Below are 24,889 nucleotides of genomic sequence, written 5' to 3'. Positions count from 1 at the left end.
CTCAACTCTGTGTTCGCCTCGAAATCCTTAGTCCCAAACCCATCTCTCTCTGTTCCCACCTTTCCCAGTCGAACCCAAATGCTCCTGGACTCTGTGTCCTTCTCTCCTGACAAGGTGGAGGAGTTTTTGTCAAACCTCGACTCTGATTCTGCAATTGGACCAGACGGCATCAGCCCACGGGTCCTAAAATCCTGCTCTGCCGCTCTATCTCACCCTCTCTCTGTTCTTTTCACCCTATCTTTTGCTCAAGGTCATCTGCCAGCATCCTGGAAATCAGCTAACATTACCGCTTTACACAAAAAAGGTGCAAAAACAGATCCTTGCAACTACAGACCAATCAGCCTGCTCCCAATTATCAGCAAAGTCATGGAATCCATCATTGCTTCGGATATGAAATCTTTCCTCTTCTCCAATGGCTTGATCTCTGATCATCAATTTGGTTTCAGACCAGGTCACTCTACTCTGGACATGCTGCTTCTGCTGTCTCAACAATGGATGGAGGTCCTGAATGCCAAACAGGAAATCAGAGCTGTCTCCCTTGACATATCAAGGGCCTTTGATACGGTCTGGCACCCAGCTCTGCTCACCAAACTCTCCTCCTATGGTATCCATGGAAATCTCAATGCATGGCTTGCGGACTTCCTCTCTGGTCGTAGTCAACGTGTGGCCCTGAATGGATTTCTCTCATCTCCCCTTCCTGTTCAGGCTGGAGTTCCCCAAGGAAGTGTGCTGGGCCCTGTGCTTTTTCTGGTCTTTATCAATGATCTCTCTGACTCTCTGGAAAATCCTCTCTATCTCTTTGCTGATGACTCCACTCTCTGCCGCTCCATTCCTCTTCCCTCAGATAGGCAGTCTGCAGCCTCCTCACTCTCTGAAGACCTGGACAAAATCACAGACTGGACAAACAAGTGGAACATGTCTTTCAATCCTGCCAAATCTCACTCTCTTACTATGTCTCTCCGAAAAGATCGACTGGACAACCCTCCCATCTACTTTCTCAACAATCCTCTCCAAGAAGTTCTGTCACTCAAGCTTTTGGGTCTCACTATCTGCCATGATCTTTCTTGGGAAAACCACATTTCCAAGCTGGCCTCCAAAGCCAGTCGCCGACTGGGCATCCTCCGTCGTGCGAAGTCCTTCCTCGGCACACCTGAGCTCCTCACCACATACAAGGCTTTCATCCGCAGCTCAATGGAATACTGTTCTCCCCTATGGGCTGGTGCTCCTGCCTCACACCTGGCTCGGCTTCACGCTGTTGAATCCAAAGCTTTCAAAATCATTGGAATCTCCCGCGATGAAGCTATCTCTGAGGGCCTTTCACTCACTCACCGCAGGCAGGTAGGTGGTCTTTCTGTCTTCTACCGACTCCTCTCCGGCCTTGCTCCCCCAGCTCTCTCCGTGCTCTGTCCCCCAAATATTCCTACAGGTCGCACAAGATCTGCCAGCAACCCTCTGATGGTTAAACTGCCGAAATCTCGGCTCTCTGCTCACCTTCACTCTTTCATTCCTCTTTTCTCCCGCCTGTGGAACAAACTCCCACACTCCCTTCAATCCCTCTCCTCCCTCCAGGTCTTTAAAACAGCTGTTCACCACCATCTCTTATCTTCCCCCATCCATAACCTTGATCTTTTCTACCCCCACTAATTCACCCCAGATCCACCTTGTTTGAAATTCCAACTTATTTCCTGGAAATCCTGGCAGTGTCCATATGTTTATACCTCTCCCACCCCCCCCCCTTCACCTGCCTCCCCCACTTCACATGCCTCCCCCCTTCACATGCCTCCCCCCCAAAGCCCTCTCCCTCCCACAGATCTCTTGATGTCTCCATGTCTCTCGGTCCCTGCTCTCAAATGTTGTGTTTGTGTCCTTCCCCCTCTCTCCCCATCTTGTCTACCGCTCCCGATGTTATTTGTTTTATGTGTCTGTTTGTCTTTCTGTGTGATTAATTTTCGCTCTTTCACGAGCCTTGATCTTGTATACAAAAAAAAAAAAAAAAAAAAAAAAAAAAACAAGAACAGTACACATTTCCTGTAATTATCTCTCATAATCAACCAAACAAGAACAGTACACATTTCCTGTAATTATCTCTCATACTCAACAAACAAGAACAGTACACATTTCCTGTAATTATCTCTCATACTCACCAAACAAGAACAGTACACATTTCCTGTAATTATCTCTCATAATCAACCAAACAAGAACAGTACACATTTCCTGTAATTATCTCTCATACTCAACAAACAAGAACAGTACACATTTCCTGTAATTATCTCTCATAATCAACCAACAAGAACAGTACACATTTCCAATAATTATCTCTCATACTCAACAAACAAGAACAGTACACATTTCCTGTAATTATCTCTCATAATCAGCCAAACAAGAACAGTACACATTTCCTGTAATTATCTCTCATACTCAACAAACAAGAACAGTACCCATTTCCTGTAATTATCTCTCATAATAAACCAACAAGAACAGTACACATTTCCTGTAATTATCTCTCATACTCAACAAACAAGAACAGTACACATTTCCTGTAATTATCTCTCATAATCAACAAACAAGAACAGTACACATTTCCTGTAATTATCTCTCATAATCAACCAACAAGAACAGTACACATTTCCTGTAATTTTTCCCAAAATCAACCAAACAAGAACAGTACACATTTCCAATAATTATCTCTCATACTCACCAAACAAGAACATGCATTCTCATAGTAGCCGGAGACAGGAGGGAGGGAGAAGGAGCAGGAGCAGGAGACAGGTAGCCGGAATGGAAATGAGGGACAATGAGGGACAATGAGGAACAATGAGGAGTGTCGGTATGCAATTTTCATCCAATCGCCATCTTTAACAATAATTCTGGACCGGCGTCAGATGGCGTTGTCTGTCATTAATTTATTTGTTGATCGAACGAGTTTTAGGTGTTTTAGAAAATGGTGGGCATTTTTTTTTTTTTTTTTTTCCGAATGTACGCGCCCTACAGAACTCGGAAAACAGATCGCCCCCATGGTGCACTTCATGGGTCAGTCCGTTTACCGTGCTCCGCAGGGTTTCTTAATTATCATGTCAGAACTGGCTAATTTTTATTCAGACAGCGCAAAAAATACTTATTTACAGAAATCATTTAGACAAACACGAATAATAGCTACAATCGTTTAAAACGTTCCATCCGTGACTTTTACCTCGGACGGTCGTGACAAAAATACGTTACACTCCTTGGATTATCGTTATGTTACCTATATCGCGGCATCGGTGCGCAGGGAAGCCCACCACCACCTCCTCCACCATGTATGTACAAGAACTAAACGCAGGTTCGTAGATCATATTTTGGACAAGGATAACAAGGAATAACTCTTACCTTTTCAGATGCTGTGTCAAATTTGACCCCTATCTGGCTCGCCAAATTGTCGTGGAAGTGGTTTGGGACTCAAGACCAATGACCGGAAAACAGGTTTACAAAGATCCAGACTTTATTAACTCCTAATTCACTTCATTCAATATAATATAGAACTACAATACTATGACGAATTTAGTATTCAAGTCGTTGGTTCTTCTTGGTCGGTCTTCTGCACTGTCCTCGTTCCATACTCGATCGTTCCATTTAGGCAGAGGTTCTGATGACAAGTCATCTCGAGTCAAGGAGATGTTCACGCTTTTATGGGCACCACAGTATTAATCCTTCCTCCGCTAATCTTAATCCGTTCTCCGCAAACGTTACTCGGTCGTCTCACCGGCACCAGCTCCCTCCCCTCCTGCTGCGAGTTTCCATTTGCCTCACAATAGGAGGGTGCTCCAGCCTGGGGCTGTGACCAGGTGGACAAGAGATTACCATTCCCAAGAGATACATTCCTGACATTCATTTACGAAATAGTTTCTCTGCTTCGTGTTCCAATTCCAACGATCAACAAGATCTCTACTTCCATATTAGTTTTGATTAATGCTGGAGTACATTTAATACTATGCAGTACAGTATATTAATGCAGTACAGTACTTCCACACTGACCACAACTGAATCGGTATGGGGCGGCCTTGATACACCCGCCATGACCTGGCTGTGCTGAGGAGTCGATGAAGGGATGGGCAGCTAGGCTGGCCGGCCAGACGAGCTGCTATCTGCCTCCCCTCCCCCCTCCTCCCACCTTCATAGGTATCAATTGTCTCCCCCTCCCAATCTTCTCAGGAAGGAAGATCCCTCAGGCCACTTGGGGCCTGCTGCAGATGCGTACGGTGGGCCAGGTCAGCCTCGAAAACACAAAAATCCATACAGGGCGGACTTGAGACACCCGCCAGGACATGGCTGCGTGGGAGTGTCTTCAAAGGGACTGGACTGTTGGCCCAAAAGACACGTGCAGCTAAAAATTCTTCCTTCCTCCCCCTCCTTTGTCAGTCGCCTCGGCCTCCTACTCTTCCCCCTAACCACAGTTGCCGGGACGGGCTTGGGGAGCACTGAGCCCGAGGAGGGACTGATGGCGGTAATCGCACGCCGCCAGTAGCCTGGGTCAGGGATTGGGGGCGGAAGGGGTGACTGTCTCCATGAGCGGTGACCCTGGAGACTCGATCGTCCGTCGGGGCATATGCCTACTTAGGGTCACACCAACCCTCGGCCAAATTAATGAACAACCTCCAGGGCGGCATTACATAGAGAACTTGGGGGGGTGAGCGAAGTCGGTCTAATACAGTTGAGAATAGGGGCCGGGCACCCACAGGTACCTGATACCCCCAGGCATCTACTAGCTCCTTACCTAGAAATGGGTTGATAGAGGGGATAATTAAATTTTGAAGTTATTCTACCTCAGGTAACATCCACACACTGAAAGCATGCATTACCTGAAGTATTAGTGGTTGAATAAATTAACCACCCCTCTGTGGAGAGGGGTAGGGTTGTGGTGGGGCTATGTGGTCATTGATTTATAGAGAGGGGTCCCATGAATACTTAAACACCTCATTGGTAACTCACAGCACTATCGTTGCCTCATAAGGTAACCAAATGTGAGCGGGCTTATTGGAGGAAATAATTAATTAAATCGGGTTACCGCATTAAGAAGGGGTTGTTACCCCCATATTTGGGGAGAATACCTCAAATAACATGATGTGGTAGGTAGGGTTATCTCACTACTTACCTGGAAGTGGGTTGATAGAGGGAACCAATTGAATTTAAAATTAATTTACCACAGGTAACGTGCACACATAGGAGGCATGCATGAACTGTGGTTTTGGTGGTTATCCAAATTAACCACTCCTCTGCAGAGAGGGGTAGGGTTGTGGTGGGGCAATGTGGTCATTGATTTATGGAGAGGGGTCCCATGAGTAATTTAACACCTCATTGGTAACTCACAGCACTATCGTTACCTCATAAGTTAACCAAATGTGAGCAAGCTTATTGGAGGAAATAATTAAATAAATTGGGTTACCGCATGAAGAAGGGGTTGTTACCCCCATATTTGGGGAGAATACCTTAAATAACATTATGTGGTAGGGAGGGGTTAACACCCTACTTACCGAGAAGTGGGCCAATGGGGGGAATAATTTTAATTGAGACTTTAATTTACCTTAGGCCTGCACGCCCACACCTGAAGCACCCATTGCTTGAGAAAGGCGTGGTTAACCAGAATTATCCCCCACATTAAAGGAAGGGGGCCGATCGAGGGGCTCCATGGGCTCTAATTTTAGATGGGAGTCTCTTAAGTAATTCGAACACTCATTAATAAGCTATAGCTTTGTGGTTAACTCATGAAGGTAACTTAGAGTAAAGGAAGTTAGTTAAGGGAAATAATTAAATAAATCGGATTATCCTACTCAGAGCCTGTGTACCTGACTTATTTGGGGTAACTTAGGTTCATGGGTGTCTCCAATTAGGAGAGAGAGAGAGAACGGGGGTAAGAGAGAGGAGGAGGAGGGAGGAGGAGGGGAGAAAAAGAGGGGTGAGAGTGGAACATAATTTGAACAAAGCCGAGGGTAAGGACACATTGCACCAACTTACCTGTTCCCAACACAGCACCTTCACAATTCATAACAGCATTGGTGATCACAACATCTCCTATCTTTAGAACAGTCAAAATGATATCAAACAACAATATATATATATATATATATATATATATATATATATATATATATATATATATATATATATATATATATATATATATATATATATATATACACATATACATATACACATATACATATATATATATATATATACACATATATACACATATATACACATATATATATATATATATATATATATATATATATATATATATATATATATATATATATATATATATATATATATATATATATATATATATATATATATATATATATATATATATATATATATATACACATCCATGGTACACGGAATTTGTGGTGAGGCTGTTGCCCAGAAACAACTTGCCTTCATCTCCTGGAAAGCAAATCCAACGGAAGGTGACTAGAGAGGAAGTCCGCCAGCCATGCGTGGAGATTTCCATGGATACCAAAGGAGGAGAGTTTGGTGAGCAGAGCGGGGTGCCAGACCGTGTCGAAGGCACGTGATATGTCGAGGAAGACAGCTCTAATTTCCTGTTTGTCATTGAGGACCTCCATCCATTGTTGAGACAGGAGAAGCAGCATGTCCAGAGTAGAGTGACCTGGTCTGAAACCAAATTGATGATCAGAGATCAAGCCATTGGAGAAGAGGAAAGATTTCATATCCGAAGCAATGATGGATTCCATGACTTTGCTGATAATTGGGAGAAGGCTGATTGGTCTGTAGTTGCTAGGATTGAATACTCGCGAGATCTCGGAGACCGTGGCAGGGATTTTCGAAGCTCCACACGGTCTCCACGTTTTTCGAAGTTAAGTCTGTTCACAATTGTATTTCGAAACTGTATTTATCTTTCGGTGTGTGAAGTTATTGTGTGCAACTTTGGTTGTTTCTCGGTGTTTATCTTTCATAAATTGATCGTCTGTTTGCGGCGTCGTGAGCAAGGCCTTTGCCGCGTCGCGAACGATTTGAAATCGAAGTTAAGTGATTGTTCCCATTTGTATTTTCGTTAAAACTGTATTTATTTATGGTGTTGTACGTATATTGTGTCCCGACGAAGATTTTTCGGTGCAAATCTTTCATGCCTGTATTGAAAATCGTGTTAATTCGTGTCGTGTCTTGAGGCCTTGTACAGTGTACACTGTACAACCTTGAAGCTTTGTTTTTCTCAGCGGTCCGTCGTTTGTGATCCAATAACTTTCGTTCTCTGTATTCCCAGTCTTTTCACCCATAGCCTACATCCTTGTGTAAATCTCAACAAAAAAACAAACAAACAAAAAAAAAAAACATTTCCTTCTCTGTTCTCATTCGTTTATTCATTCTTATTCGTTCGTTCCCTGGTGTTGGGCTAGCGGCGAGGGTACCGGCTTAGGATCCTAGGATCCTGGGTTCGAATCCCGGTCGATCGCTGAATTAACGCCAGGGGGGTTGACTCAGCCTGTCATCCTTCCGAGGTCGGCTAATTGAGTACCAGTTCACTGGTAATTCCCTGTTTGTCGTAAAAGGCGACAAACAGGGTTGGCGGCAGGAAGGGCATCCGGCCGTAAAACATTGCTTCAAAAAGGGGACCAAAAAACAACAACAACCACGGTGCCCGAAAAAGGCCAACCCCCCCGCTTTGCGGGGAAAAATGGCCTCTAAAGGTGGTTATTTTATATATATACACAAAGAATTAAGTTAAGCACCCCTACACAACGAATTAAGGTAAGCACCCCCTAATATATATTCTTTGTGTATATGTATACATTGGCATATATTCTAAGGTATGTGAGATCAAATAATGATTGGTATGACATTAGCAATTATCCATTGATGAAATTGAGTGATCAAAGTGAAAAAAAGTGATTGGTTGAGTCAGTGATCCGATCACGTGGGTCCTACACACGTTATTGACGCAAAGATCGCTAGAGGTCTTCTCAGAACAATGACTGTACGTTAGAAAACATAAACGTCATCCACACTGTCCGTGATGGACCTATAGCTCCATACTTAAATTGAGGTGAAAATATGCCTAAAATTCCCAAAAAATTTGCACCTTAAATTATTCAGAATAAAATATTGAAAACGGCATGATTGTTATGTTTTTATGTGACCATAATATCACTTCTCCAGAAAATATAGCAATATCATGGGTATATTACACTGTTTTGACGACAACAAACTTGTAATGTGCGAGGTTGTAAAAAAACGGGGGGGGTGCTTAACTTAATTCTTTGTGTATATATATATATTCTTATTCGTTCGTTCGTTCTTCGACCCGTGTTTCTCCCCCATTTCCCCAGATAGTTTTCACTGTTATTAACCTTCAATGTTTACACTTTCCCCTCAAGTTATGTATTCCGTCATATATTATAACACCTTTTTCTTCTTCTTATTGAAAAGGCTGCTTTCGACTTGCTCACCAAATCAATTCATCCCCAAAAAAAATCCATCTCCTATAGTGCCCTTTTTCTACATTCCCTAAACTCTCCTGCACTCCATCCTCCATCCAGCGTCCTGAAACGTATTTTTAACTCGAAGGTCACAAGAAACTCATTTTGCAATAAATGTTCGTTTCCCATAAATCGTACACTTTCTAAAATCCAATCTCACCCCTCCCCTCCAAATCTTCCCCATAACCCCTCCCCTCTAAATCTTCCCCATCACCCCTCCCCTCCAAATCTTCCCCATCACCCATCCCTTTCAAATCTCCCCCCTTGCCCCCTCCCTCCTAAACTACCCCCTCACCCCTCCCCGCCAAGACGCCCCCTCACCCCTCCCCTCCTAGACTCCTCCCTCACCCCTCCCCTCCAAATCTTCCCCATATCCCATCCCTTTCAAATCCCTCCCCTTGTCCCTTCCCTCCCAAACTCCCCCCTCGCCCCTCCCCTTCAAATCTCCCCACCCTCATTGCTTCTCAATTTCCCCCCTCTCACTCCCCCTCCTCAAAGCGTCCTCCCCGCTTCTTCCCCCTTCCAACTCTCACCTCCATCTCCCCCAACCTTCTGCCTCGCTCTTCCCCCTCCTCAAATAACACCTCATTGTGCCTCACCCAATCACCATCAAACCTTTTGTCCGCCCCATCCTTCCCTTTCTCCGAGCTATTCTGAAATCTCTGACACACCTTCAACAGCTCTCCCTACCTCTTCCACCTCTTCCACATCTTACCCTACCCCTCTCCACCTCACCCCCAGGAATACCTATGGCTACGGCTTCCCCTTCACTCCCACCTCTTGTTCATATGTGTGTTGTACCGTCCACCAAACAGTGATGACTCCATCTACATCTCGCTGTCCCCTCAAGTGATGTATTCCGTCATATATTATAACACCTTTTTCTACACACATATATATATATATATATATATATATATATATATATATATACACATATACATATATACACATATACATATATACACATATATACATATATATATATATATATATATATATATATACACATGTTCCTACATCAACCCAATCAAATTGTTAACCGTAACCCATTCATTCATTCATTCATTCACCCATTCATTCATTCTACCTTTGTATGTCATTTATATAAATATATAAATATATTATATGAATATAAATGGCATATGAATATATGCTTGTATGTTTATGTATGTATGTATCCCTATATTTGTATATGCACGTGCACCGGAAATGTAACGCAAACCGTAACTGTAAGCTGCGCTTCACTTCCGTTGAACTTGGGGCCGTTGAGTGAGCTTTGGCGTGGCTCTTCCTTCTGTATGCATTTTCTACACATATCACACATCTTACACACATATCACTACACATACTTGACTGATATACATTTCTGGTGTTTTTGTAGACTCAAGAGCAGACCTTTGTTGGTCGAAAGCTTGTCGAATTAAAGATCGAAGCCCTGAAGCTACGTCCGCGTCTTATTCAATCTCCCGATTATTTATTCAATGCAAATGCTCGTACTGTGGAGTTTCTACTATTTCTCACAGTTATATATATATATATATATATATATATATATATATATATATATATATATATATATATATATATATATATATATATATATATATATATACACATATACATATATACACATATATATATATATATATATATATATATATATACACATATACATATATATATACACATATATATATTGTTATGGATATGAGGATTGTGTTTTTTTATTGTGTTGTTTATTATTATTGCTTAATTCTGGACCCTCCTTACTCCAGTTATGTATAAAGGTCAAAGGGCGTCATGAAGGAGCTGTGCTCCAACGCGAGTTGAAAGAATTGACGCGACCAAAGATGGAAATTCGTCCGAGTAGGTTTAATAAATGTATCACACTCGGGTACTCTGAAAAGCCCGTTTATCGGGCAGCAATATATATACACATTTATGTCGGGAAGTTTGCCCGGCAAAAGCTATACCGGGCATGCCCGGGTGTCAAGGGCGAGCCTTGGAAAGGCGAGTCTAGACCTGCCCGGGCGTGTTTGGCTGCGGCCTGGCAAGTCGAGGCTGGGCGTGCCCGGGCGCTCTGGACGAGCACTGGAAAGGCGAGAGCGGGCATGCCCGGACGCTGTGGGCGAGCCCTGGAAAGGCGATAGCGGGCATGCCCGGGACGCTCTGGGCGAGCCCTGGAAAGGCGATAGCGGGCATGCCCGGACGCTCTGGGCGAGCCCTGGAAAGGCGATAGCGGGCATGCCCGGACGCTCTGGGCGAGCCCTGAAAAGGCGGAGAGCGGGTATGCCCGGGAAAGACGAGAACCGGGCGTGCCCGGGAGGTTCGGGCGTGCCCGGGAACAGTGAGTCCGGGCATGCCCGGGAGAGGCACGTCTGGCCGTGTTCTGGCCGGTGCAAGGCGATTGTGTGCATCCAGCGGTAACCGCTACACACGCCCCTCCAGAATCGACCTGCACTGGCAGGGTCAATTTAAGGGGGGTCCGGATGACCCGGCCGAAGCGACCCCTGGAGGGTCATGGGGAGGGGTCCGACGTGGTGGTGGGTGGTCGAGCGGGGGGAACTGTGGATGGGGGGCGGCCTCGCCGCGGAGGAAGGACCAACCGTGGTGGTCGGTCGACGTCCATGTGCGCTGGTTTGAGGCGGTCCACAGAAATCCGGTCCGGCCGGCCCGCCGAAGTCGACGATGAAAGACTTGTCGCCCCGTCGCAGGACCCGGAAGGGCCCGTCGTACGGCGGCCCGGAGTGGCCCCCGGTGCGTGTCATGACGCACAAAGACGTACTCCGTTGTGCGAAGTGCCGGGGGGACGTAGGACTGGGGGCCACCGTGGCGGGACGTCGGCCACGGGGGGCAAATCGTCGGGCGGCCTCCTGGAGGTCCGAGCGCTGGCGAGCGGCGGGCCAGGGACTGGTAGCGTCGGGCACGAATTCGCCCGGGACGCGGAGCGGCTGGCCGTAGACGAGCTCGGCGGCGGACGCCTGGAGGTCTTCCTTGGGGGCCCGTGCGAAGGCCCCAAAAGGACCCACGGCAGCCGGTCGGCCCCAACCGTCGTCCTGAAGGCCGGCCATGTGTGCGGCCTTCATGGAGTGGTGAAACCGCTCGCACAACCCGTTGGCTTGGGGGTGGTAGGCCGTGGTGCGGTGCAGCGTGACCCCCATCGAACGGGTGACCGCGCCCCCAAAGCTCAGACGTGAACTGTGGGCCGCGGTCGGACGAGATGTCCGCTGGTGCGCCGAAAGCGCGCGACCCAGGTGGTGATGAACGCCTGCGCCACGTCGGCGGTGGTGGTGGAGGTGAGGGGCACGACCTCCGGCCACCTGGTGGTCCTGTCCACCATGGTGAGCAGGTGTGTGAACCCCCGCGAGGGGGGGGCAGGGGACCCACCAGGTCCACGTGGACGTGGTCGAAACGCCGTTCAGGCACGGCGAAAGGTGCCAGCGGGGCCTGGGTGTGGCGGTGGACCTTGATCCACTGGCAGGCCATGCAGGCATTGGCCCAGTCGCGGATGTTTCGTCGAAGGCCGCTGCCAGACGAAACGCGCCGACACCAGCTTCTGAGAAGCTTTCCGGCCCGGGTGAGAAAGGCCGTGGATGGAGGCGAAGATGCGGCGCTGCCAGGAAATGGGCACGATGGGGCGAGGCTAGCCCTGGGAGACGTCGCAGAGCAGGACGCTGCCCACGAAGGGAATGTCGGCCAGGCGGAGGCCTGTGTCCGCCACACGGAGTGCCTGCACCGAGGCGTCGGTGGTCTGGTCGGCCGCCATGAGCGCGAAGTCCACGCCGAGGTGGACCGCGTTCGCGCTGGCCCGAGAAAGACAGTCGGCCACGGCGGTGTCTTTGCCGGCGACGTGCCGGATGTCCGTGGTGAACTCCGACACGGCGGAGAGGTGGTGCTGCTGGCGGGCCGACCACGGCTCCGTGACCTTAGCCATTGCGTAGACCAATGGCTTGTGGTCGACGAAAGCCGTGAACGGGTGGCCCTCCAGGATGTGTCGGAAATGGCGAACGGCCAGGAATAGCCCGAGCAGCTCGCGGTCGAACGTGCTGTAGTTTAACTCGTTCGGCCGGAGTTGCCGGCTGAAAAAAGCGAGTGGCTGCCAAACCCCGTCCACCCATTGCTCATGGACGGCGCCCACCGCGTAGTTGGAGGCGTCCGTAGTGAAGGCGATGGGCGCGTTGAGCACCGGGTGAGCCAGCAGCGTTGCGTCGGCGAGGGCCCGTTTGACACTGGCGAAGGCCGCGTCCATGGCAGCGGACCAAACAATGTCATGCTTGGCCGGCTTGCCCCGGAGGGCCTCGTAAAGGGGCCGCATGAGCTGAGCAGCGCGGGGCACGAATCGGTGATAAAAATTCACCATGCCGAGGAACTCTTGGAGGGCCTTGATGGAACGGGGACGCGGGAACGTGGTGATGGCCTCGACCTTGGTCGGCAGCGGCACGGCCCCGGTCTTGGTGATGCGGTGGCCCAAAAAGTCAACGGTCGTCGCGCCGAAGTGGCATTTGACCGGGTTGACAATTAAGCCGTGCTCGCTGAGGCGACCGAACAGTGTTCGGAGGTGGAGGAGGTGCTCGGCACGGGACGTGCTGGCGACGAGGATATCGTCCAGATAGACGAAAAGAAATGGCAGGTCGCGCAGCACGCCGTCCATCAAGCGCTGGAATGCCTGGGCCGCGTTCTTGAGGCCAAAGGGCATCCGCAAAAATTCGAACAGGCCGAACGGCGTGATGACGGCCATCTTCGGGACGTCGGCCGCCCAGACAGGTACCTGGTGGTAGCCCCGTATCAGGTCAATTTTCAAAAAGATGACCCGTCCCGCCAAACGGGCGGAAAAGTCCTGAATATGCGGGATCGGGTACCTGTCGGGGGCGGTAGCGTCGTTGAGACGGCGGTAGTCGCCACACGGGCGCCATCCACCCCCCGGCTTCGGCACGATGTGCAGTGGCGAGGCCCACGCGCTGTCGGAGCGCCGCACGATGCCGAGGTGCTCCAACGCGTCGAACTCGGCCTTCGCCACGGCGAGCTTGGCCGGGTCGAGGCGGCGGGCCCTGGCGTAGACCGGCGGGCCCGTAGTGGGTATGTGGTGCTCGATCCCGTGCCGCACCGCGACGGCCGAAAACGTCGGCCGCGTGAGGGCCAGGAATTCCGCGAGCAGGCGAGCGAACTCATTCGCTGCCGGGAGGGTGCACGCCAGTTCGGTCGGCGCGGAGCTGCTCATTGTGCACGCCAGGGAGCTGAAGGTCTCAGCGTGGACAAGGCGACGTCGTTTGACGTCGACCAGCAGCCCGTGCGCGCAGAGGAAGTCGGCGCCCAGCAAAGCCACGGGGACGCTGGCGGTAACAAAAGTCCATTGAAAACGCTGGCTGCCGAAGCAGAGGGTGACGACGCGTGGGCCGAAAGTGCGTATGTCCGAGCCATTAGCAGCGACCAAAGAGGGGCCGCAAACGGCGTCCCGCCTGTCCTGCTCGGAGGCGGGTATGATGCTCAGTTGGGCACCGGTGTCACACAGGAAACGCCACCCAGACGCTTTGTCCCGAATAAACAGCAAGTTGCCCGAGTGGCCGGCGCTCATGGCTGGGAATGAACGCCGGCCCGGCCGTTTCCTGACCTGCCGAAAGTGCACTGGGGCCGGCACGTCCAAGCCTTGTGTCCGAACCTGGCGTGGTAATAACACCATGCCCGGTCAGGTGGAGGCCCCGGCCGTCGTGTCGGAAGTGGGCGGTGCGGCGTGGCGGCCGCCAGTTGCACCGGTAGTTCGGCCTCCAACCGCACAGGGTGCTCGGGCGTCGTGGGCGTCGCCTCGGACGGCGGCGGGCTCCAGGTAACCGCGCCGATGTGCTGGCCCGCCGAGGAGATCTTATCGGCTTCCCTGGCGAGGGCGCGGGAATCCGTGATCAACGTGCCAGCCAGGGCGAGGCGTACCGGGTGAGGCAGCTGGCGAAGGAACAGCTCGCGGAACAGAAAATCCGGAGAGTGCTCAACGAGCAACGAGAGTATATAGTCCATGTGCTCGGACGGGCACGTGTCGCCGAGCTCGGGCAGAGCGAGCAGGCGCCGTGCGCGTGCTGCCGGTGAGAGGGCGAAAGCGTCGAGGAGGAGTGTCTTCAGCGCGTCGTATTTGTCAGCAGCCGGCGGGTGCTCGAGGAGGCTCAAGGCGCGGGCCGCGGTGGCGGAACCGAGCGCCGCCACAACATGGTGGAAGCAGGTGTCGTCCGCGGTGATGCCTCACAGGGCGAACTGGGAGTCCGCCTGGGCGAACCAAACAGCCGCATGAGCCTCCCAGAAGGTAGGCAGTTTAAGACTCACTGCCGTGTCCATGTCGGTAGGTCACCAATGAAGGAGCTGTGCTCCAACGCGAGTTGAAAGATTTGACGCGACCAAAGATGGAAATTCGTCCGAGTAGGTTTAATAAATGTATCACACTCGGGTACTCTGAAAAGCCCGTTTATCGGGCAGCAATATATATACACATTTATGTCGGGAAGTTTGCCCGGCAAAAGCTATACCGGGCATGCCCGGGTGTCAAGGGCGAGCCTTGGAAAGGCGAGTCTAGACCTGCCCGGGCGTGTTTGGCTGCGGCCTGGCAAGTCGAGGCTGGGCGTGCCCGGGCGCTCTGGACGAGCACTGGAAAGGCGAGAGCGGGCATGCCCGGACGCTCTGGGCGAGCCCTGGAAAGGCGATAGCGGGCATGCCCGGACGCTCTGGGCGAGCCCTGGAAAGGCGATAGCGGGCATGCCCGGACGCTCTGGGCGAGCCCTGAAAAGGCGATAGCGGGCATGCCCGGGAAAGACGAGACCGGGCGTGCCCGGGAGGTTCGGGCATGCCCGGGAACAGTGAGTCCGGGCATGCCCGGGAGAGGCACGTCTGGCCGTGTTCTGGCCGGTGCAAGGCGATTGTGTGCATCCAGCGGTAACCGCTACAGTCCCATAATTAGGTCATAAACAATCACGTCAGCCAATCATAGATTTCCCCCTGGTTGATAGTTATATCTTTATTATGTGTATTAGGGTAAGGCCTTGTCTTCCATTAAGATGACACTCCATTGCACCAAGTGAAACAAGATAGATCCCCTTTCATTCCCATTCCCAAAATCTCCATTTCCAGCTACATCCCCTCCAAGTCTTCCATTGCCAAGCCTCGATTGCCAATTACATCCCCTCCAAAACCACCATTGAACATGTGCTCGGCTCTGGGAAGAAGGGCATGCCCGCCCGTCGTCATCAAGGGCGGAGTCAGAGGGTCGCGCGACCAACCAGGGCCGAGGTGAACACACCGATGGGCGTGTACAAATGGCCGGCGGCTTGATCGCCTGAGGCGCTATAAAGGCGCGTGCGCAAGAAGCAAGCGTGTGCTTGTCGGTGGTGAGGAGTTGTTGGACCAAGAGAGAAAGAGTGGTTGGACAGGGAGACGTGCAAGAGAGTTGTTGAGTTGAGGGGTTGGACCAGATGAGCTTTGACAAGACGAGAGAGACGAGTCCTAAAAAGAGCACGCGACGTCCACACAGCCGCAGCAGGAGCAGCAGCCACAGCAGCAACAACAGCCGCTTGGGGCCTGGACGGCGGTTTTGAGCAGGGCCGCGAAGGAGCGGCGGCTGCGAAACGCGCCGATCGTGCTGCAGGACCCGTGGGACCTTCCTCTCCCTCCAGCCATCCACCTCCTGCCTTTCCATCCTTTTGTGTACGTGAGTTTGTTCTGTGTGTCTTGTCCCTGGGTTAATTAAGCTTGTATAAGTTAGTAATTGCACTGTCTCTGAATCTTCTGTAAATTATTTTATTATCCTTCCTTCTCCTTGGTTACTTTGAGCGTGTAAATAGTAAATAAATTATATTCGTATTCCCTATTTTTGTCTTCTTCTTCTTCTTCACATCCGTGTCGCTTTTGTCTTTTCCATATTGAATATCTGTGGCGCGATCCGGCCAACGTTCGGGAATCGGGTTAGTCGGGGTAACTGTTCGGCTGCGGTGCCATCCGCTCAGCAAACAACATCTTATCCGCGGTCCGTAACAATTGGTAGTCAGGAGTTGGGATTCGAACCTGGGACTAAATTTATTTTGCCCAAATTTTGGAACACCAATTGTACAATTGGCAGTAACAATTGGTGTTGGGAGCGGGGTCGGACCCGAAGCACGCTTAACGCGCTCAAAATTATGAGCTGCCGAAATTTGATTTGTTTTAAAGAAAAACCCGAATTTTGAAATCGCGCTATGGATGGTCAAGGCGACGGGATGCCGGTGGGAGAGATAGACGGGGTAGAATCGACCCAGGACCTCGGGGAAATGTATGTGGAGGAGGGCAATGAGGAGGTGGTTGAGGAGGTTTCAGGCGCACAAAATGGCGCTCTCGCGCACGAGGTTACGGGCGCGCAAAATGACGCCTCGCACATGGCTACGGCGACCTTGCCCGCGACCGTAGCAGCGCCGCCGGTGGATTCGAACCTTTTTTTGCTACAAATGGGGGCCCTTATGGACAAAATGGGTGAGCGAATGAGGGCTGATAGAAAAAAAAATGGAAAACAGAATGATGGGGGCAATGAGGGACGAAGCAAGGGGTACCAGTGAACGTTTAGACAATAAATTTGAGAGTTTAGAAAGCAAAATGAAGCGAATCGGCAAAATTGGGGACAGAATGGGTGACCGCATGCAAAAATGTGGGGAGACCATGGATCGCATGGTGGGCGAGAGGGTCCCAAGGGTGCACGAGGAGGTAACGCGGGTCGAGAAGCGCTGGTTGAGCGAGGCGGAGGAAAGCGCGGGTAAAATGACGGGTGTAGAGATCGCGACCCAGGGTATGGGGCAGCCGGTGACCGTTGAGGTGGAAGAGGGAATTTTAATAAAGCCAACGGTCGTCGTGGGGAATAAAGAAAAAGTGCTGGGAATTAAAATAGTAGAAACGACAGACGTAGAAGAGCAACAGTCGGAGGAAGGAATGGAAATTGCTCAAAGTCTAAATACACATCCTGATGCCGTACTTGCTAATCCTTATAAAGATTTGCAGGTTTTGGTGCAGGGAGGAAGAAGAACCCCGAAGGTGAGACGGGCTGCATGTGGTGCCGGGAGATTTTGTAGAAGGATGTTTGGCGACAAAAGAATTGTCGCGCGATTGGGGTCAATATGGCACCCGGGCGTTGGTGAAGGGTCCCGTGTGAGTGGAAATGGCACGCATGTGAAAAAAAAGTGTGCGTCAAGGGGTGAGCGTGTTAAGAAGCGCGAGTGGGATACCGAGTGCGAGCAAGAATGCACGTCGGGGTGTACGGAGTGTGACACAGGGAGTGAGAGCGATACGGTGTGTACGTGCGAGGGTGAGAGTGACCCGGAGAGTGAGTTGGTGGTGGAACGTGTGCGAGAATGCACGTCGGGGTGTACGGAGTGTGACACAGCGAGTGAGAGCAATACGGAGTGTACGTGCGAGGGTGAGTGTGACACGGAGAGTAAGGTGGTGGTGGAACGTGTGCGAGGAAGCACACCTGAGTTGGTGGTAGCGCGAGTGCGAGGGAGCACATCGGAGCACGGTAGTGGGTGGATGCAAGAGAGCATGCCCATGGTGAGTGTTACGGAGGACGTAACGGAGGAGAGGTGTGGACCGAGGTGTGCGAATGGCGAGTGTGCGCAAGAGTGTGCACGAGAGGTGTGGTGTGTAACAGGGAGTGCGTCGGTGGAATGGACAGAGTGTGTGGGATGCACTGGAGGCGTTGGAACGCCAGGTTTTGAGAGAGTGAAACGGGTCGCGTATGCAAGTGAAGCATCGACATTGAATGGGTTAGCGTTTAGGGCGACGGATAGCCGATGCGAGCACTCGGGGCACGGTGCGCTTTGTTGGATGCCAGGCCCGGCGCGGATCGATGCTGCGTCGCTTCTCTTCAAAGCGTTCTTGCCGATTCGGGTTTGGCCCCGCCCCGCACGGTCGAGTCCAGGCCTTCTCGGGCGAGGCGACCGGTCCGGTTCAAGGGCGAGTGGGAGGAAGCGGGACGGTGCCCCCTCGCAGGGACAGGGTTCCAACCGGGTGAGCCTCAGCCATCGGGCCCGGGACCGCAAGGTACCGAGCCGCGATGATGCGTGGAACCTCGGCCCGAGCATGCCTCCTCCCCAGAGTCGTGAATGCCGGACGGATCCAACCAAGGCGACCAAACCACCCAAATTCATTGCTCGGCTTTGCGAAGCCGAGTTTTAATGATGTGACGACGCACCGAGGCTCAGATAAAGCGGACTGTGATGATGATGATACTGATAGTGTTTTGATCCGAAATTTAGAAAAGTGAATAGAATTGGCAGTAAATGGCAAATTTTTGATTTGTTGAATTTGGACGAGCAAAATTTTTAGTGAGAGATGCCCGATGTGGTGGAATGGCAACTTTGCCATTTCTCACAACGGGGGCAAAGGAGCACTAGTTATGGGGTGAATGGCAGTGAAAACTAGCCCGGGAGGGTTTGGATAATGTGTAGGGATCTAGAAAAGATGACAATAGGTAACGTTAAGATTAGTTAGTGACAATGATACCTGTAGTGGGGACGCAGGTAGATTAGAGTGGATGATAATGACGTGGTATGTGCTTAGTTTAAAGGGAAGACGGGGAGCACTAAGTTAGCAGGGCAACAGGTAGTTTAGATGATGCCGTGTGAGTGTTGGAAGTGTATTCAGAAGTGTATTGTGAAAAGTGTGTGAGGAACAGGTGTGATTGCACAGGTGTGCAACTGGACAGGTGTATGGAGAATGGTTGTGTGGAATACATGGAGTGTGGAATATATGGAGTATTGGAATGGATGGTCGTGGAGTGAGTATGGTGGAAACTATGGAGTGGAGTGGATGGTGCGAAGGTGTGAATGGGGGAAGGATGGACCCCCATCACGAATACCCGGGGAGGGTAGTGTAAGTGTTAGGTAGAGGGTATAGGTAAATTGTGGTTGGATATTGGCATCTGTGGTGCGAGGTGAAAGAATGATGTTTGGATGGGTGCATTAGTGTTGTGGAAATGGCTGGGCGTGTAGCCTGTTAGTGTGTGTAGTTGGTTTGGGCACTCCACCACTGTGAGGATGTCGGCCAGGTGAGGCCGCAGGTGGGCTCTGGGAGCCGGTAGAGTTCTTGTGGATGGGGCCCAAGGATCCGGAGGACGGACCCGGGTAGCCCAGTGCCAGAGGGCACCAAGGGGTGACAGAGCCAGGAGGGGCCTTCCCCAATTAGATAGGTTAGGTAAGGAGCAGGTAAGCTCGGGTGGCAACTGCAGTGGTGGAGGTGTGCAGGTGGGTAGACCTGCTGGGAGAGCTACACGCCCCAGTCCTGAAATTGTGCAAGGGCACCGGGAGATGAATCGGGGGAGTGAGACCCCAAATTGAGAAGCACCACAGTTTGGTCAATGGGAATTGGTTTTTAGAACCCTTAGTGTAAGTTGGCCAATGGACTGGCAGGGAAAGACCCCGGGTAGTGTAAAGTGTGTTAATGTCATTTAGAAGATAGTTAGGTTTGAAACCTCCTTACACCATCTACATCCACTCACCTGAGGTGACGTAACTCCACACCATGCCATGTTTTTATTATTTTTGATGCAAATGTTTGGAATGTGAGACGCATAATGACGTGGGTGTGACATTGTGCTGATGTTCCATCTCTTCCTCCTTATGAGGATTGATGATGAATTGGGTGATGGCAAATTTTGAAGTAGAGGGATTGTGGGAACGAATTTGGTATAGGGGAAATATGGGGAGACGTGACAGTAGTGACGAATTTGTCAATGTGTAGATTTTGTACATATGGGGTAAGGGCAAGGGTAGTGTAGGTGACAGGGGGGGGTGACGTACGGTAGGGACGAGCTTTCTCACTTCGCTCTCTGTACGCACTTCACCTTGCATTGCTTTATTGATGTGTACCCTTGTGACCTTACCCCTCGCTCATCTGTCTTTCACCCCTTTGTCTCCCACATGAGGACCTGTGCGCCACTGGGCGCCGAGGGGAGCGTGCGTGAGTCGGCCATTGTGCGCCCGAACCTCTCGCAACCACAGCTGTCTGCATCGATGCACCACATTATGGACCACATGTCTGTGGCTGAGCACTACTTATGGACCCCAGGGGTTGGGGGATGGCCCCTCTGCTGGAACCGGCCATGAAGGCTCGAGATCTTGCTGGCGGACCTTGGTCACAGGGCACCGATGCCCTACAGGTGAACCACACATAGTCGGCCCTGTGGGCCATAAATAAATAATGATGGACACGTTTGTGCACTTATATTACAATAGGCCGCCAGTAAGAAAATGAAAGAAAGACAACAACTGGAAGAAAATAATAGCCAGCAGAGGGAGCCGAAGAGCAAGAGACCACCAGCAGCGTTAGGGGTTGTTTGGTTTTTTTTATTCATGACCAGTGATGACTGTGCACCGATTGGTGCTTGAGGGTGTGTTGGTGCGTTTTTGGGTGCTTTCATGGTGCATCGATGCAGGGCAGACTGTCTCCCCCCCCAAAAGAACAATCACAGGTCCTGGGTTAGTTTTGTAAATAAAAGCAGAGCCATTGTAAATAATGCTCCCCACCGTCAGTGTATAGTTAGAAAACCATCCGCAATTCGGTTAGCTGTGGGCGTGAATCTGTTAGGCAGGGTGCAATGGAGCAGCGGGACATATTTATTTATGTTTTAAAACTGTCGCACTCAGGGTCAGGTTAAAAGTAGATGGAACTACACCTACGTGTCACACTAAGTTAAAGTTATAGGCCCGGGACGTGCCTAAGAGGAGGAGGGTGCAGTGTTATGGATATGAGGATTGTGATTTTTTATTGTTTTTTATTATTATTGCTTGATTCTGGACCCTCCTTACTCCAGTTATGTATAAAGGTCAAAGGGCGTCCCATAATTAGGTCATAAACAATCACGTCAGCCAATCATAGATTTCCCCCTGGTTGATAGTTATATCTTTATTATGTGTATTAGGGTAAGGCCTTGTCTTCCATTAAGATGACACTCCATTGCACCAAGTGAAACAAGATAGATCCCCTTTCATTCCCATTCCCAAAATCTCCATTTCCAGCTACATCCCCTCCAAGTCTTCCATTGCCAAGCCTCGATTGCCAATTACATCCCCTCCAAAACCACCATTGAACATGTGCTCGGCTCGGGGAAGAAGGGCGTGCCCGCCCGTCGTCATCAAGGGCGGAGCCAGAGGGTCGCGCGACCAACCAGGGCCGAGATGAGCACACCGAAGGGCATGTCCAAAAGGCCGGCGGCTTGATCGCCTGAGGCGCTATAAAGGCGCGTGTGCAAGAAGCAAGCGTGTGGTTGTCGGTGGTGAGGAGTTGTTGGACCAAGAGAGAAAGAGTTGTTGGACCAAGAGAGAAAGAGTGGTTGGACAGGGAGACGTGCAAGAGAGTTGTTGAGTTGAGGGGTTGGACCAGATGAGCTTTGACAAGACGAGAGAGACGAGTCCTAAAAAGAGCACGCGACGTCCACACAGCCGCAGCAGGAGCAGCAGCCACAGCAGCAACAACAGCCGCTTGGGGCCTGGACGGCGGTTTTGAGCAGGGCCGCGAAGGAGCGGCGGCTGCGAAACGCGCCGATCGTGCTGCAGGACCCGTGGGACCTTCCTCTCCCTCCAGCCATCCACCTCCTGCCTTTCCATCCTTTTGTGTACGTGAGTTTGTTCTGTGTGTCTTGTCCCTGGGTTAATTAATCTTGCATAAGTTAGTAATTGCACTGTGTCTCTGAATCTTCTGTAAATTATTTTATTATCCTTCCTTCTCCTTGGTTACTTTGAGCGTGTAAATAGTAAATAAATTATATTCGTATTCCCTATTTTTGTCTTCTTCTTCTTCTTCACATCCGTGTCGCTTTTGTCTTTTCCATATTGAATATCTGTGGTGCGATCCGGCCAACGTTCGGGAATCGGGTTAGTCGGGGTAACTGTTCGGCCGCGGTGCCATCCGCTCGGCAAACAACATCTTATCCGCGGTCCGTAACAATATATATATACACATATACATATATATGCACATATACATATACATATATATATATATATATACACATATACACACATATATATACACATATACACACATATATATACACATATACACACATATATATACACATATACACACATATATATACACATATACACACATATATATATATATATATATATATATATATATATATATATATATATATATATATATATATATATATATATATATATATACACACACATAAGGCAATGAGGGAAATTCATTGGACACAAAAGCATTGAGAGACACACAGCATAGCAACCGGACGCATTTTTATTCATCTGCAATCTTCACACCTGTTGCATGAGGAATGCACGGCATGATTAAATTTTGCAAAAATAACATCACACAAGCAGATTGCAACTCCAGGAAACAATTCCTACCACACAAGCTGTGAATCACTTATGCATGCATTAATAGTGCATGTAATGTACATACATGTGCCTCACAACCTCATGCATTCTATAATGGAATAAATGTAAAGAATGTATTTTCCAGCTTTAGTGTTGGGGTGTGTGTTAGCGTTATGGTTTGACGTTAGAGTTAGTGTTAGGTTCAAACTTAGTGCTGGTGTTAAGTTTCATGTTAGGGATAATGTTCACATATATATATGTCTCGGCGAGTATCGGCCCGGCCGTGGCCGAAGCCGTTGATTCCGCCGTAGCACGCTAACGCGTAGGCTCGCGCGTCCCGGGTCCGCCGGGGCTCCGCGGGTGTCCTACCCTGCCCACGTCGCCATGTCTCACTGAATAAGAGAGTCAGACGTGGTGCCCGGGGACGGAGTTCGCTGTCTAAACATGGTAGCGCTAGGCCAGTGGGCCCGCCGGGACCCACGTGCACTCACAAGTTGTTCTGCGCGTGGGCGGCAGTATCACACCGGGGCGCCCAAACGCTCCCCGGCTAAAGTTCATCCTGGAAGCGCCCACATTGTGCGGACAAACCAAGTCGAGGGCCACGTGGTCAGGAGAACCTCGACCCTTCCGGTCACACTGTGCCTATCGGCCGGCCTCAAAGACCGAAATTGTGACGGTGTCACCCGAAAAAAAAATTTCTCAGTATCACACTGAGTGCTGGGGTATTTCTTGGTGTTAGTGTTAGTAGTAGGGGTTATCTTAGTGTTAATGTTAGGGTGCAACGTAATATTAGTATTAGGTTTAGTGGTAGTCCTCATGTTAGTTTTAGACATAGTGTTCGGGTTAACGTTAGTGTTTATGCTAGGTTTTAATCTTAGCGTTCGTATCAGTATTAGGTTTAGTGGTAGTCCTCATGTTGTTTTTTGTTGTTTTTTTTTTGTTTTTTTTGTATACTGAATCGAGGCTCGTGAAAGAGCTAACATTAACTTCACAAACAAATCGACCAGACAATCAAAATACACAAAAAGAGGGAGCGGAAGACAAGATGGGGAGAAAAGGGGAAGCACACACACACAACATCCGAGATCAGGGAGATGTGTGGAAGGGAGAGGGCCCGGGGGGAGGAGGCGTGGGAAGGGGGGGGGGGAGGGGAGGGAGAAGTATAAAGCACAAGGACACCAAGGACTTCCAGGACAAAAGTTGGTATTTCAAAAAGTGGAATTGGGGTGAAATTAGCGTGGGTAGAAAAGATCAAGGTTTTGGATGGGGGAAGATAAGAGATGGTGGTGAACAGCTGTTTTAAAGACTTGGAGGGTGGAGTGGGATTGAAAAGAGTGAGGGAGTTTGTTCCAGAGGCGGGAGAAAAGAGGATTGAAGGAGTGAAGGTGAGCAGAGAGTCATGATTTTGGCAGTTTAACCAAAAGAGGGTTGCAGGCAGATCTTGTGCGACCGGTAGGAATATTTGCGGGACAGAGCCCAGAGAGAGCTGGGGGGGGCAAGGCCAGAGAGGAGTCGGTAGAAGACGGAAAGGCCACCAACCTGCCTGCCGTGAGTGAGTGAGAGGCCCTTGGAGTTAGCTTCATCGCAGGAGATTCCAATGATTCTGAATGCTTTGGTTTCAACAGCGTGAAGGCGAGCTAGGTGTGAGGCAGGAGCACCAGCCCAGAGGGGAGAGCAGTATTCCATTGAGCTGCGGATGAAAGCCTTGTATGTGATGAGGAGCTCAGGTGTGCCAAGGAAGGACTTCGCACGACGGAGGATGCCCAGTCGGCGAATGGCTTTGGAGGCCAGATTTGAAATGTGGTTTTTCCAGGAAAGATCATGGCAGATAGTGAGACCCAAAAGCTTGAGTGACAGAACTTCTTGGAGAGGATTATTCAGAAAGTGGATGGGAGGGTTGTCCAGTCGGTCTTTTCGGAGAGACATCGTAAGAGTGTGAGATTTGTCAGGATTGAAAGACATGTTCCACTTGTTTGCCCAGTCTGTGATTTTGTCAAGGTCTGCAGAGAGTGAGGAGGCTGCAGACTGCTGATCTGAGGGATGAAGAATGGAGCGACAGAGAGTAGAGTCGTC

The sequence above is a fragment of the Myxine glutinosa genome, unplaced genomic scaffold, assembly GCF_964187855.1.
Source record: "Myxine glutinosa unplaced genomic scaffold, kmMyxGlut1.1 SCAFFOLD_471, whole genome shotgun sequence".
NCBI lineage: Eukaryota > Metazoa > Chordata > Myxini > Myxiniformes > Myxinidae > Myxine > Myxine glutinosa.
The sequence above is the reverse complement of the archived record's forward strand: the minus strand, read 5'-3'. Positions refer to the sequence as shown.